At 41.8% G+C, this 15243-nt stretch overlaps 1 protein-coding gene across 3 annotated transcripts in view; it reads right to left on the bottom strand.

Annotated features, from left to right (window-relative positions):
- VPS54 (VPS54 subunit of GARP complex) overlaps positions 1 to 2496 on the bottom strand; it is a 77371-nt gene extending 74875 nt beyond the window's left edge. For all 3 annotated transcript variants that reach the window (XR_008627204.1, XM_055120018.1, XM_055120016.1), the window contains exon 1: positions 2356 to 2496. The gene's annotated coding sequence lies outside the window, so the exon portion shown is untranslated. The remainder of the gene's footprint in view (positions 1 to 2355) is intronic.
- Positions 2497 to 15243: the final 12747 nt, after the last annotated feature.

The following is a 15243-nucleotide window of genomic DNA, read 5'->3' on the forward strand; positions in this document are numbered from 1 at the left end:
GGCACGAGTTAGAAAAGCAGCATAACTGGGTTGAGCACTACTTATGATATCCCCCCAGGGAGCTGGAGCAATAGCACAGCAAGTAGGCTGTTGCACGCGGCTGACCCGGGTTCGATCCCCAGCATCCCATAAGGTCCCCTGAGCACTGCCCGGGTAATTCTTGAGTATAGAGCCAGGAGTAAACCCCCTTTTGTCAGATTCTTCCCATGTATATGTTATTAAATTTTGATTTGTTTTTTTCTATCAAACTGATATTTATTTGATTATTTGTGAATCTGGAAGAAAACAAGGAAAAGAATGTTCTTTCTCCCTGCCCTAACATTTAGTAAGTCAGCCAAGAGCACTAACCAAAGCCATACACTGCTTATTTCCTAGGATGGCTGGCAAAGGGCAAGAACGGTTACTATTTACTGCCCTACCTTATAGACAACTGGAGTAGCCACAAGGGAAGTCAATGTAATGACCTCTCAAGTCTCTTGCCAACAGTTTTGTTAGTACTTTACCCTGACAGCAGACCCTTCAGCTCCAGTCAAGTTTTTAAAACAAAGCAAAACAAAATTGTACCTCCAGCCAACTTAACTTCTTCAAGTCAGAAGCACCGCCTCGCCCCACCATGCCCCAGAAAAGTTACCTGGAATCCTAATCCTCAGAAACACTGAAGAGAGAAAAAATGTGTAATCTTGCTTCAGGGATCTTAAATTAGGGTAAGTAATAACTATAAATGCCACAGTTGCAGTTTCTTCAAAGTTAGCCATTCCATAGGTTATATAAGATTTGATTTTAATTCTGACTTAAAAATGATTACTTGGATTACATTTTAATTTTTCTAGAACACTTTAAAAGTTTCTTAGTATATTTTGAAATCAATAAAAAGTAGGTCAGAAACCAAAATGCTAGTGTGATAATACCTCTATAAGGTTAAGATACATAAAATAACAACAATAACAAAATACGCACAGTCTTTATGGTTTTGTTACACTCTTCATAAAGAAAGTCATTATTTTAAAAGTATCCCTGGACTACAATGTCTCTCTCTGGTAGTAAATAAAGCTAAAGTTGCCATAGTGTAATTTTAAAAGAGCCAAATGAAACAGCAAACATCTAAACCCCCCCACCAAGACACTATCAACCATTTAAAATCTGTATATAAAGATCACTTTTAATCAAAATCTATTTTGAGCAATGACGATCACTATGAACCATCCAAAAAGCAATACCTATTTCTAGGAAATAAGGCTCTGACTGCAATACAAATACAGCCAATGAAATCCTGTCTTTCCGCCTGCCTCATCATCAGTGCTTTCGAACTGTTACAGCTTTCAAAGGTATTTGCTTTTCCAACTAGAACTGTCCCTTCTATTTGTAAAAAAATCAACCTGCACGTCCATCCAAACCTGTAGTGGAAGTGATTACAACACATGTCTCCATATACTGTAATAATAGGACTTCCTGGTAAGCATTTACTATTAAGCCCTCCCAGAGGTTTGACAAATCAGATATCGGGTCCATTCAAAATAAAAACATTCACACACAACTTAATTCGACGAAAGTCAGAAGGACCTTCATGAAGAACAGAAAGTAAAACCGATTAAACGGTCTTTCCTTTCTTTCTTTTCTTTGCTTTTCTTTTTTTCCTTCTAATTTTGCAACCCGGGTTAGCCAAAATTCTAAAAATATCATCCGGCACATGGACAGACCAAGGAGCTGCTTATTATCCTGGGCAGGCAAAAGTTCCCTTGCAAACGCGGCGAGGGGAAGGCAGGCCTACCTTTGTATCAATGCAGAGACAGAAAGAAACAAAACTGAAGAAAATGAATGCCTAAACAAATGAGTGCCAGCTCAACTGTCAAACTGCAAAGTGGGGGGCGGGGGGGGGCAAAAAAAATTTTGTTCGGCGTTAAGCTTTCTTAAGAAGAAAACTGGTTTGTTGTTGTTGTTGTTGTTGTTGTTTGGGGGGGGGGGTGTTGGTTTTCACACTCACACGACTCCAGTTCAAAAGAGGGCAAGGGGCCCCGCAGGAAAAAGAAAGGGAAACTTTGGGAGGACGGCGGCTGAGGACAAGGGCGGAAGTTCCCCGGCCCCGGAGCCGCGAGCCGGAGAGGGGGCGAGAGGGGCGAGGGCGGCCGCGGGGAGCCGGCGGCCGCCGAGCGCCCGGGAGGGAGAGACCGGACGGGCTCGGCGAGGGGGCGGCCGCGCCGGGAAGGGAAGCGACCGACCGAAGTGACCGAAACTCCGTCCGCCGGGGGCCGGGGAGGAGACACGGGGGGGTGGGGTCTCGTCGCCGCCCTCCACTCCGGGTCCGGGGGAGGGGGGGCGCGGGGCGCGGGGAAGCGAGCGGGGCCGGCATACACCTACCTGCGGGTCCCGGGCAGCCGCCCCGAGCGAGGCCTAGTGCATCGCCGCCGCCGCCGCCGCCGCCGCCAGCCCTCCACGTCGCGCCCAGGCAGCTGCTCCGCGGCCGCGCCGCTCCGCGCCCGGCCGGGCCCGAGCCCGGCGCCCGCCCCCGCCCCGCGCCCGCCGGCCGCTCGGCCCCGGGAGCTCTCGGCCGCCTTCTCGAGCGCGGCTCCGCTCGGGGCCGGAGGGACGGCAGCGGCGGCTCCCTCACGTCTCTCCCGGGTGTCCTGTCAGCCAGCAGTTTCCCCCAGGTCCGCAGCGCCGCCTCCGCCGCTGCTGCCACCGCCTCTCCCACATCCCCGGCCTCCAGAGGAGTCGCCGCCGCCGCCGCCGCCGCGCCGCGACCGCTGGCCCTAGCGCTACTGCCCCCTGCTCCACTGCTTCCCCCACACCCCGCCGGCCCGGCTCGGCCCGGCTAGGTCCGGGGAGACAGCGCCGGAGGCCGCCGCGAGGCCGCCGCAGCCCCCAGCCCACAATCCACCGCGCGGCTCCGCCGGGGCGGGAGGGCCGCGGCCCGGGCCGCGGGGAGCGCGCCGGCCGCCTCGGGAGCCGCCGGCCTGCCCCGAGTGGGAGCCGCCCCGCGCGGCTCCCCGCGCCTCTTCTAGGCGCCCCACGGTGAACTCGACTGCTCCCCACACCCGAGTGCCGCCGGCCGCCTTTCCGAAGACCGGCCTGCGCTCCCTCGCCCACCTTCGGGTCCAACCACTCCCAGTGTGTCCAAGTCACCCAGGACCCATTAAGGAAATACGTCCGCAACATGCCCCCTCTCTCCTCCCCTCCAGGTGTAGTGTCCCAGAAAGGGGGCCTGTCAGAGGTTAGGGACCACCCCCGCACCAAGGACCCCCCGGACTCCGGAAAGAGTGCAAGGTCTCTCTGCCGCGGTCTCTCCGCCTAGTTGCCCCACTCCGCTGGAGTTGCCTCCAGACCGAGGCCTTCCTCCCAGGCACCTCTCCCAGTCCTCTAACTCTGCAGTCAGTTCTGTCTGCAATTTGATGGCGATCTTGAAGTGTGTCTGTTGTTAGTAACTCCTGGAGAGTTTAAGGGCAACTCGACTCAGTCTGATTTCGGAGGGCTTGCCACCTCAGACCTCTTCTCTTGGCAGAAATGGGAGGTCCGGGGAAGGGAATGCAGTGTTTGAAAAGGGGGTGCCTGGATCACCCTTGGCCCCAGAGTGTGGTCAGGAGGACAGAGAAGAAAAGAAATTGAGAGGAAAAGAAGAGATAGACAGGAAGCAATGGGGAGCAGGAGTCAAAGGGACCCGAGTACATGGGTGGTGTACAGCCAACTATCCAAACCACAGAGACAACAACACTAAAAACAAGAGATCTGAACTTTAACAAACTTCAAAATGTGCTTGTCAAGGTAGCAAGCTGGAGAAGGGGTAGGAGTAAAAGGAATACTGGTGGTAGAATTGGTGCTGGGACATAGTATGTCTAAAACCCAAATAGGAATGACTTTGTAAATCATCATACTTTAATTAAAAAAATTTTTAAGAAATGCAAAGCCTTGAAATTTATTTTTTAAAAAGGGGGAAAATGACCCTCAATCATTTGAGTGTTTAGGTTTTAATCTTTACGATTAAATTTAAGCTTTAAATTTTAAAACTACTTTTCTATGGGCCAGAGAGATTGTACAGGGCATAGGGCATGTGCCCTGCACATGACCGATCAGGGTTGGATCCGGGCAACCCATAAGGTCCCCTGGCCCCACCTGGAGTGATTCCTGGCCACAGAGTCAGGTGTCAGCCCTAAGCGCTGCTGGGTGTGGTCCCAAAAAGAAAACAAAGCAAAACTATTTTTTCCACTTAAAAAATATCAAATCAGGGGCTGGAGTGATAGCACAGCGGGTAGGGCGTTTGCCTTGCATGCGGTCCATCCGGGTTCAATTCCCAGCTTCCCATATGATCCCCCAAGCACCTCCAGGAGTAATTCCTGAGTGCATGAACCAGGAGTAACCCCTGTGCATCGCCGGGTGTGACCCAAAAAGCCAAAAATATACATATACATATCAAATCAAAAGTGAAAAACAATTGGGAATTTTAAAAAAGTAGATGCAAGTTTCACTCTCAATAAGTCACTTTGAAAATTACAAGCATAAAATGCTTTATGAAATATTTTACCCACCATGGATTGAAAGTTGAGGAGGGAAAAAAAAGAGTAGTAAGTATTTAAAAAACTGAGAAGAAATTCTTACATTATATTTTTACAAATTCAAATTTCTATAGTACTATAATAAGTACTATTATACTTCTATTATCATGTTAATCCCTGACAGGAAATAAATTTAACTGTAAACTCTAAGTCCACCCAGATCCTTTATTTCATAGGATACCAAGTGAGTTGATATTATGAAAATATTGAAGAATCACAAAATTTTATCTAAAGCCAGAAAGGAAATTTGTTTACTTTAAGTCTACAATGAGTTCATAGATTATTCTAAGAAATGATTTAGCAAGTTTCTATATTTTGAGCCAGAATCAGGAAGTCAACAATAGTTTCAAAGTTTGCCTCTTAAGAAAACTTTGCACTTATACCCCACCTTCTTCCAAAAAGATTTAAAATTGCCTTAATTGGTATTTAGATTAAATGAAGTCTCTTCCAAACACTCAACAAGATAGACTGGTTTGCTTCCCTTGCTTCCCTTGTTATCCGTCTGTAGATAACATATTAAAGAAAGAAAACACATAGAGCATTATGCTTTGTTTTTTTAAGGATCCATTCTAATGTTTACTTTTACTTTGCCACAGTTCATAATCATAATCCAAACAAAAGTTATTCTTGAAGATGTGGTTCACACACACAAAAAAAATAAACAGCTACAACAAACAGACTGCTGTTCACTGGACAAGTATTATGTTTAGTTTGGGGGCCATATCCAGAATGATCAAGGCTTGCTCCTGCCCTATGCTCAGAGATCACTTCTGGTTCTGCTCAGAGAACTGTACGTGGTTCTGGGATGAAGCCCAGGTAAGTCATGTGCAAGACAAGCTCTGTACTATCTCTCCAACCCAAGTAACATTTTAAAGGCATATAAGTTTCAGATTAACTAATATGTTAACAAGATATCCTTTGACTCAATTCCTTTTTAAAAAGAAAAATAAATATGTGGGCTGGAGAGATAGTACATTGAGTAAGGCCTTGCGCATGGCTGATTCAGATTTGATGACAGCACCAAGGATAGTCCCCTATCTCTGTCATGAGAGATTCCTGAGCACAGAGCCAGGTGACAATAACAAAAAAATAGGTCACCAGAGAGATAGTTCAATTACTTGAGTACATGTTTTTGCATACAGGAGACCCCGGTTGAGACCCCAGCACCTGGTATGGTCCTTTGAGTAATTCAGGAGCACAAAACTGAGCCCCTGAGCGTTAATGTGTTCCCCTCCCCCTAAAAGGAATTAGGAATGATGATAATATCTGGTTCATATATTCTTCTTATTTTCTAATGTACCTTATGTTTATGTTGCAGTGCATATTTGTATGTGTGTGGCAATAGTGAGATGAACGTGCCTATACAATAGACATCATCTTTTTTTTTTTTTTTTTGCTTTTTGAGTCACACCCATCAATGCTCAGGGGTCACTCCTGGCTCTGCGCTCAGGAATCACTCCTGGCAGTGCTCAGGGACCATATGGGATGCTGGGAATCGAACCCGGGTCGGCCACTTGGAAGGCAAACGCCCTCTCCGCTGTGCTATCATTCCAGCCCCAATAAACATCATCTTTATTTATTTTTTTAATTTTTTTTATTGAGTCACCATGTGGAAAGTTACAAAGTTTTCAGGTTTAAGTCTCAGTTATACAATGCTCGAACACCCATCCCTTCACCAGTGCACATATTCCACCACCAAGAATCACAGTATAGCTCCACCCTGTCCCCCCACACCCCTAGGCCCCCCACACCCCTAGCCCTCCCCACCACCCCACCCCCCCCTTGCCTGTGTAACTGATAAATTTCACTTTACTTTCACTTTGATTGCATTCAATATTTCAACAAAACTCACTATTATTGTTTGGAGAGTCTCCCCCCTAAAGTCAGACCTGCTGAAAAGGAAGCATTTGACAATTTGTTTTCCATTGCTGAGAATGAAGAGGTATGAGGTCGAGTGACCGCACCTAGTGGTCTCACGGTTTTGGGTTTTCTGTATTTTAGTATTTTAGTAACTAAGTCCAGAGAAATATCTGCCAGGAATTGCATCACTGCAAACTTGCACTTCTCAATTATATTATATTCCACATATGAGTGCAATCTTTCTATGTTTCTTTCTTTCTCATTTCACTCAACATGATACTTTCCATGTTGATCCATTTATATGCAAATTTCATGACTTCGTGTTTTCTGACAGTCTTGAAAGGAGTCGCCGCAAACTTGATATATTTGCTTGACAGACACTCTATAGTCACATGCCCATATAATTGTGGAAGGGCAAGAGGACACTGGTAGATGAAATAATCTGAACAATCATTTTCAATTTAGCTAGATATGAGCACTATGATTCTTTTTACCATAATGTGAATTGTAAACATCGTAGCATTTAAAAATAGCTTAAGGGGGCTGGAGCGATAGCACAGTGGCCAACCTGGGTTCGATCCTCAGCATCCCATATGGTCCCCTGAGCACCGCCAGGTCTAACTCCTGAGTCAAAGCCAGGAGTAACCCCTGTGCATCGCCAGGTGAGACCCAAAAAGAATAAATAAATAAATAAATAAATAAATAAATAAATAAATAAATAAATAAATAAATAAAGCTTAAGAGCCACGAATAGTACAGGGGGGAAGGTGTCTGCCTGGTATGCAGCAATCTCCCATTTGAATTGAAGGACCACATAAGGTCCCTAGAGCACTATTCAGAGTGACTCTAGCACAGAACAGGAGTAGCTCCTGAATACCTCCAGATTGGCAAAAAAAACTTGAATTTTTCAGGTAAATAAATAATATAGCTTAAATGTAGCACTGTAGCACTGCCGTCCCATTGTTCATCGATTTGCTCGAGCAGGTACCAGTAACAACTCCATTGTGAGAATTGTTGTTATTGTTTTTGGCATATGCCAGGCTCTGCCGTGTGGGTGGGATACTCTTGGTAGCTTGCTGGGCTCTCCACATCCCTTTCAGATTCTGAGAGTATCCCACTCATATAGCAGAGCCTGGCAAGCTATCCATGGTGTATTTGATATGCCAACAACAAGTCTCACAATGGAGACGTTACTGGTGCCCACTCGAGCAAATTGATGAACAACGGGACAACAGTGCGACAGCTTAAATGTAGATAAAATAATTTGGATATCATATCTATTAACCTGAAAAACTAGGAGGCCATTAATAAGCAAAGCAGGTTTATTTAGGATCAAGAAACCACAATTGGGAAGGCCAGATTCCAGTACAAACAAATATGTGCCTTCTGAGGAAGAATAATTTTTTCTACAATTTGCATGTTTCATTTATTATTTTATAAAGTTGTTCATTATGATTTGTTACATTCAGTATTTCAACACCAATCCCACCACTATTCCATCATCATCATCATCATCATCATCATCATCATCATCATCACATCATCATCATCATCATCATCCCATTGATAGTCAATTTTCTCGAGCAGTCTCTGTAACATCTTCATTAGTCCTAGGCCTGAGATTTTAGAAGTCTCTCGTTACTCATCCTTCCCAATGGTGCCCCATTGGAGGCTCTTTCAGGGTCAGGGGAATGAGACCCATCATTGTTACTGGTTTTGGCATATGAATACACCACGGGGAGTTTGCCAGGCTCTCCCATGTGGCCAGGAAACTCTCAGTAGCTGCAAGTTTCTCCGAGAGGGAGAACTAGGCTATAAGATGTCCAAGCTTCCGGGAGTTTGGTTTTATAGTCTCTGAATGTTGGTCGTTGATGAGATTACATGGCACTGGTGGCAGTTTGTGGGTGTGACTGCCTAGTTACTGGAACATGGGGAATCTGGGCGAAAGAGGCCCAGTCCCTATCCGAGCAGGCTTGGAAGTCTCAGCCCCGGGTCACACACACCTGGGTTCCTCTGCCGGTTTCTTTACGCGTGAGGCTCATCCAAACATGTGGAGAAGGGCTTTGAGCATGTCCGTGGCTGGGTTCTGGAGGTCTTTGTTGCGAGGGCTCTGTTCAGGGCGGGGAGGGAAACTCAACACACACCCTCTGAGGGGCCCCCTTGAAGACAGCCAGGCACAGGGGCAAGAGACTCTGCATAGCTCTCTTCTGGGAGCTTGGTTTTATAGTCTCTGGATTGCAAGGAAAGGATAAAATTAAACATTCAGAATTTTTGTTCAGTTCGATTCTTATTTTGGTGTTTAGTTGTGCTCTAGGCTGCTCCCCCTACAGTGCTCAGAAGTTGTTCCCTCCATGTTTAGGGGACCATGTAGTGATGGGAATTAATTCGGGTCTCCTGTGTGAAAAGCAATTTGAGAATGTTTTTATAGAAAGAAAGACAGTAATAGATGAGGTAGTTATCAGGTAATGATATTACAAGGTAAAAGTAACTTAAGGTTCACATGTATCAACCCTTTTAGATTGTATTTTTGTTTTTCTTGCTGGGTTCTTGAAATGCTGGCTGTTAGCCTAGTGTATATAAGACAATTCTTATGATTTGGCTTCAGTTTTTAATAGATTTTCCCTGGCTTCTTTTTTTAAAATGGCTCCACTTATGTCAACTGTTCACAGATCAGAAACTAAATTCTAATAAAATTATTATAAGCTTAATACTTCCAGCTCATGGGAGCATGTTCATTTTACTTACAAAAGATAATTTATATGAGACATGCAACATAATTAATGCATACATATGTATTTACTTACCTTTAGAGTAAGAGAATTTGAATGTTTCCATTTGATAGATTTAAGGTTTGCTACTGGACTATTAAACTGGCATGTGTATGTATAGTTTCTATCAACGTCATTAAAAGTGGTGTTCATTGATTGTAAGAACTTTGCTGATGTTGGCTTAGCTACACCTTCCTCTGAGTCATGTTTAATAAGCATATGGAGCATCAGGAAATAATATGGCATAATAGCATTCATGAACTCTGGGTTTGCATCCTAATTTTTCCATGTTTTAGTGAGTTACCTTGAATATGTTAAGCTCTATGAAGGTCACTTTTTAAGGGGATAATAATATTATCTAGTTCCTAGTCATGCTGTGAGAACTACATTTAAAGCATACTTGAACAGTACAGCTTGGTGCTCAGCTCATAGTCAGTACTTTAAAATGCAGTCATACTCATTATTATAGTCTTCACAATCTCATTATTATGAGAAAAGCTGTGTTAGTGAAAATCACAGACTAGAAAGTGGCAAGATGTGACTGTGAATGAAGTGGTGCAGTGAGGGATAAAAGGACCCAAGATCTCAAAATTCCTCACTAGCCAAAGGGGCTCAAGTAAGATAATGGTAAGATGGTAAGAAAATGGTCAAGTAAGAAACTTGACAAAGAGAAACTAGGGGCCAAGGTAAGATGATTAATTCTCAGCCAAATTATAGGAATGCAACATGAGGCATGAGTAAGAACATATGAAACATAATTCCTACATCAAACATGGAGCCTCTTTTATAACTCTTCTTCTATCAAGAGTCAACCATACATACAGCATCCCTAAGCAAGCATTCTGAATAGGAAACAAATGAGTCAGGTTGCTACTGAAAATAAGGGGTTGGAAAGATAATTCAAAGAGTTAGGTGCTTGCCTTACACACAGCCCACCCAGGTTTTATTCTTGTGAATACATATGGTCGGTCCCCTGATCACCACCAGCAGTAATCCTGAGCACAGAGCCAGGGATGTCCAAAAAAAATAAAGAGGGAAAAATAAAGTATATAGGTTACTTAAAGGATTTGGGGAGTAATGCAATCAAATTAGACTTCTCTCTTGAAAAATAGCTATATAGACATCATTTTATTAGCCGCATCATCATGTATTTTCTTATATGCCTTATATAGTATTCAGTCCTTTCTTTTTTTATTTGGCTCTTTTCTGTATGAAGGCTTTGTATAACAAGAAAAATTATTAATATTTTCAACAGGATTTTTCATTGTTATATTTTTAAAAAAGAATCTGGAATAATATACCAAGTAACTGACTTTCAATAAATGCTTATTGAATTATAAATAAATATTAATAATACCCTTTAATAAATTATATTTGTACAATTAATATTAATATTTTATAGATTAATAGATGACCTTGATATCACATGTTATTTTATAGCCCAGATCTATAGTAAATCCTATTTTAGTTCTACCTTCATAATGTATCTAAACTAAATATTTCCTCCCATTTTCATTACATCCATTCTGGTCAAGCCAATTTGCTTGAAGGATTCCTTACTGCTGCTTTTGGGATGTACATTGCTCGTTATAATTCAGAGTAACTGAAAGGTAAGTGAAACTTCTTGGAGTTGTACAATACAATAGTCCTACTTTCCAGGATTATTACAAAAGGTCCCTAGCCTTTGTCCCTACCAATCTATCCTTGACACAATAGATAACTTGACCATACTGAAACTTGAAGTCAGATCAAATCATTACATAGCTTAAAACTCTCTAGGGATCTGTCTCATTCATTTAAAAAAAAAAAAAAGCAAAGTTTTGCAAGGCCCCAGTTTATCTTGTCCTACTCATATCTTCAACTTTGTTCCTTTTGTTTTTGAACGACACTCAACAGCTCTCAGAGATCACGTCTGACAGGGCTTTGGGGACAACATGGGGTACAAAGGATCAAACCTTGATCAGCCACATGCAATGCACACACAAAGCAAACAGCTTACCAGCTGTACCATCTTTCCAGTCCTGCTATCTCCTGTTTCCCCTATTCTCCCACCCCTCCTGCAGGGATATGTAATGGTGTCCAAGATTTTATAAGCAACTATTAATTTATTTGATTCATGATAGACATGTTTGCTTGATTTATTTTATAATCTCATTAATTCTATGGTAAGGTTGAACTATAAAAGCAGAATCATTAAACATCTACTAGATGAAAATTCATTGAAAACTTTTCTAGAAACAGAAGTAATTTTATTGAAAACATCTAGACTTAATTTAAAAAATTAAAATAAAAAAATTTTTTAGGAAAAGGATGAGCAATTTAGAAACCATACATTCAGAGAGGAAATAGAAACCATAATTGGCCTCTCAGGGGATTTCCTCAAGATGCCTTCTATATCAACTGTATACGTGACTAAATACCAGCCATCACTCAGAAAGAACTCTCTAAGCAGTAGAAATACAAATTCTTATACCACTGTGCAATATTTTTAGATAGAGGGAAAAATCAAACAGTTAGAAATATCTGATAAAGTAAATAGAGACCAAAAAGTCCAACATGAAAGTCTACAGTACAATTCAAAGTAAAAGATTAATGTAAATTTAAAAAAAAATTTAATGTTGCTGCCACAGTCTACTCATTTCAGTTCCCATTATACAAGGCAGTAAAGTATATGTATTTTCTTGCCTTGCTCATTTTTTGTTCTACAAATTCCTGTCACGGCAGAGCCTGGCAAGCTACCCATGTCGTATTCGATATGCCCAAAACAGTAACAACAAGTCTCACAATGGAGATGTTACTCGTGCCCGCTCAAGCAAATCCATGGGACGACAGTGCTTTTTATGAATTTTTATGAATTCCTGAACATTAGTAAGGAAAGGTTCTCCGTAAGAATGTTATTTTGTTCCATTGTATATTTTTTTTTGTTTGGGGTCATACTTGGTAGTGCTCAGATTTGATCCTGAGCAGACAAACAAGCATAAATCCTGGCTTCATGCGTAAAGATCACTCTCTGTGTGGTAGTCAGAGAACCAAGTAGTGCCAGGACTAGAACACAGGTATTTTTCATGTAAAACATGTTCTCAAATCCTAGGGACCATCTCTTGGCCTCTAGAATCTAATTTTAATTTAGAAATTTTATTTCTAAACTTCAACATTGATTTAGATAACGTTTCCCTCCAAACTTTTATTTAGGTTTATGTAAGATTAAAACAATAAACTCAAAAGTGGGGGAAGACTGAAATAAATATTTAGAACAGAGAAGGATTCTTATATAATGGAGAATAAAATAGCAGTCTAAAGAGCTCTGAGAGATAGAGTTTTAGTAATATGATTTCCAATCAGAAATCAGGTTTAAGGACTTCCTGTCTGGTGCCCTTTGCCCTATACTGTGCTGTCTGAGTGCTATAGTCACACGTAACTAAGAAAACAAGACTCATGCTAACTAGAATTATTTATTATATAAGTAGATAACAGACTTTTTTCCCTCTCACCTAAAAAATTTAAGGAAATTGTGAAATATGAAGGTACTTATTACTTGGATCAAAAATTCAAGAAGTAGTTACCATATTTGGTGTAAAGCATGCCATATTTTGGACAATATATAGTTTATTTTTGTGCATCTCTTTTATAAATATGTAAAAGCCTATTTTCTTTCTTTTAAAAAAATTTATTTAAATACTGTGATTTGCAAAGTTGTTCACAAGAGAAAAGGACTCTCATTCATTGCTGGTGGGAATGTCAATTCCAGCCCTTTTGAAAACAATATGGACATTCCTCAAAAAACTAAAAATTGAGCTTTCATATAACCCAGGAACACCACTTCTGGGAATATATTCTGGGGATGAAAAAAAAATGACATCTGCACTTCTATGTTTATTGCAGAATAAACATACAATAGCCAGAATCTGGAAACAATGCGAGTGCCCAAGAATAGATGACTGGTTAAAGAAACTATGGTTATATCTATACAATGAAATACTATGCAGCTTATAGTCATATTGATGGACATGGAGAGTGTCATGCTAAGTAAAATTAGTCAGAAAGAGAGGGATAGGCATAGAATGACTGCATTCATCTGTGGAATATAAAAATACATAATATGAATTAACATCTAAGAACCATAGAGACAAGGGCCAGGAGGATTGCTCCACAGTTTAGAAGCCTGCCTTGTGTACTGGGGAAAGAGTCCATGACGGTTGGACTGATGAAGTAGACTGAGGACCAAACATGATGGCCTCTCAGTATCTGTATTGCAAACCATAATGCCCCAAAGTAGAGATAGAGGAAGAAGGTGCCTGCCACAGAGACAGGGGATGGCGTGGGGTGGGGGTGGCAGAAGGGACACTGGGAACATTGGTGGTGGAAAATGCATACTGGAAATGGGTGTTCAATCATTGTATGACTGAAATTCAATCATGAAAGCTTTGTAACTGTATCTCACGGTGATTCAATTAAAACTTTTTTTAAAAAGGCAAAGTTGCTCATAATACAGCTGTTTCAGGCATTCCATGTTCCAACACCAATCCCACCATCAGTGTGACCTTTCCTCCTGCCCCCTTAGGCACAGAATAATTTATTTTACGTTGCTTGTTACAACAAAATGAAAAGCCTAATTTCTTTCTTCTATGTTTACTTTGCAGTTCAGTTTGCACAGCACAACAAATGGTAATGCGACTATAAAGGACACATTTTTAAAATATGAGTGTCAGCTAAAAATTTTAATTCGGATTAGTTGGTTTCCCCCCTACAAATGCCTACAAGTATATATCAACTCAAAAAGCAAATAAAAGGCTTGCAGAAAATGCTTCATGATTAAATGTCTTTATGACTGAACTGGCTTGCTGAGGCATGCCAGTATGTGCCTCTTTGATTCCAGGAGTTCAACATCTCTCACTAGCTAATGGCCTCCTGGGGGAGATTGCTCAGGTCTCTGTTTATGTAATTCTTTACTGCCAGACAGAACTGCCTGCATTTTCTCCAAGTATCATAGAACTACCTCAGCAACCCATTGCTTTCATCAACTAAACAAATTTTTTAAATTTGTTTACGTCAAAGTCAAGATTATTTTTGATGCCAGAGCAATAATACACAGGGTAGGCTGGCAAACAGCTGACCCAGATTTGATCCCCAGTACACAGAAACAGTCCCCATTTCACAGTGTAAAAAAAAAAAAGAATTTTAAAAAACATGTAACCAAAACCGGCTCAAATCTAGAATATATTTTTTAAAAGATTTATGAAGTTTTTGAATCTCCTACAAATTGAAAAAAGAAAAGAAAGAACAAATATGGACCTAGGCCAGAAAATAGTACAGGAAGTCGGGTACTTGCCTTGCATGCAGCCAGCCTAGGTTCAATCTTCTGCATTCTATATAGTTCCCTGAGCACTGCCAGGAGTAATTCCTAAGCCCAGAGCCAGGAGTAACCCCTGAGCATCACCAGGTGACCCAAAAACCAAGGGGAAAATAAAAACAGTCAGACACTTGAACAGGCATTTCTCAAATGGACATGTAAAAGAGGTGTCCAACTTTATTGGTAATTAGGTAAATGTAATATGATATACTATACATTCACATATAAAAGAGGGCTCTGAAGCAAGAGAATGTACAATGGTAAGGGCGCGTGCCGGGCATGTGCTCAACCACAGTTGATTCCCAGCATCATATGGTCCCTGAGCAACCCCAAGCACTGCAGGACCAAAGTAGCATTCTCTTCTAGGCCTTTGTGCTGAGCCAATGGCCTGGTTGGCCACGAATCACCAGCAAATCCTGGACTTCCTGAAAACTGCTTCCAAGGCCTCCCTTCCCAGTAGCCACCTCTAAAGTTCTGGGAGATAGTTCAAGTAGTCAAGCACTTGCCTACCCTGAGTTTGACCCTTGACACCACATGCTCCTATCCCATCCTAAGCACCACTGTGCATAGCCCTGATGCCCTGAATACCACAAGCACTATTGAGTGGGACCGCTGTTTTAAAAAGAAAAATTTCAAATGTTGTTTAGAACTTGGGACAAAAGTTACATTGAGGGTAGAAAAGTAAAGTGATACTGTCACTGGAACATAATTGGGCAATATT

This window comes from Sorex araneus, chromosome X (assembly GCF_027595985.1).
Source record: "Sorex araneus isolate mSorAra2 chromosome X, mSorAra2.pri, whole genome shotgun sequence".
In the NCBI taxonomy this organism is placed as follows: Eukaryota; Metazoa; Chordata; class Mammalia; order Eulipotyphla; family Soricidae; genus Sorex; species Sorex araneus.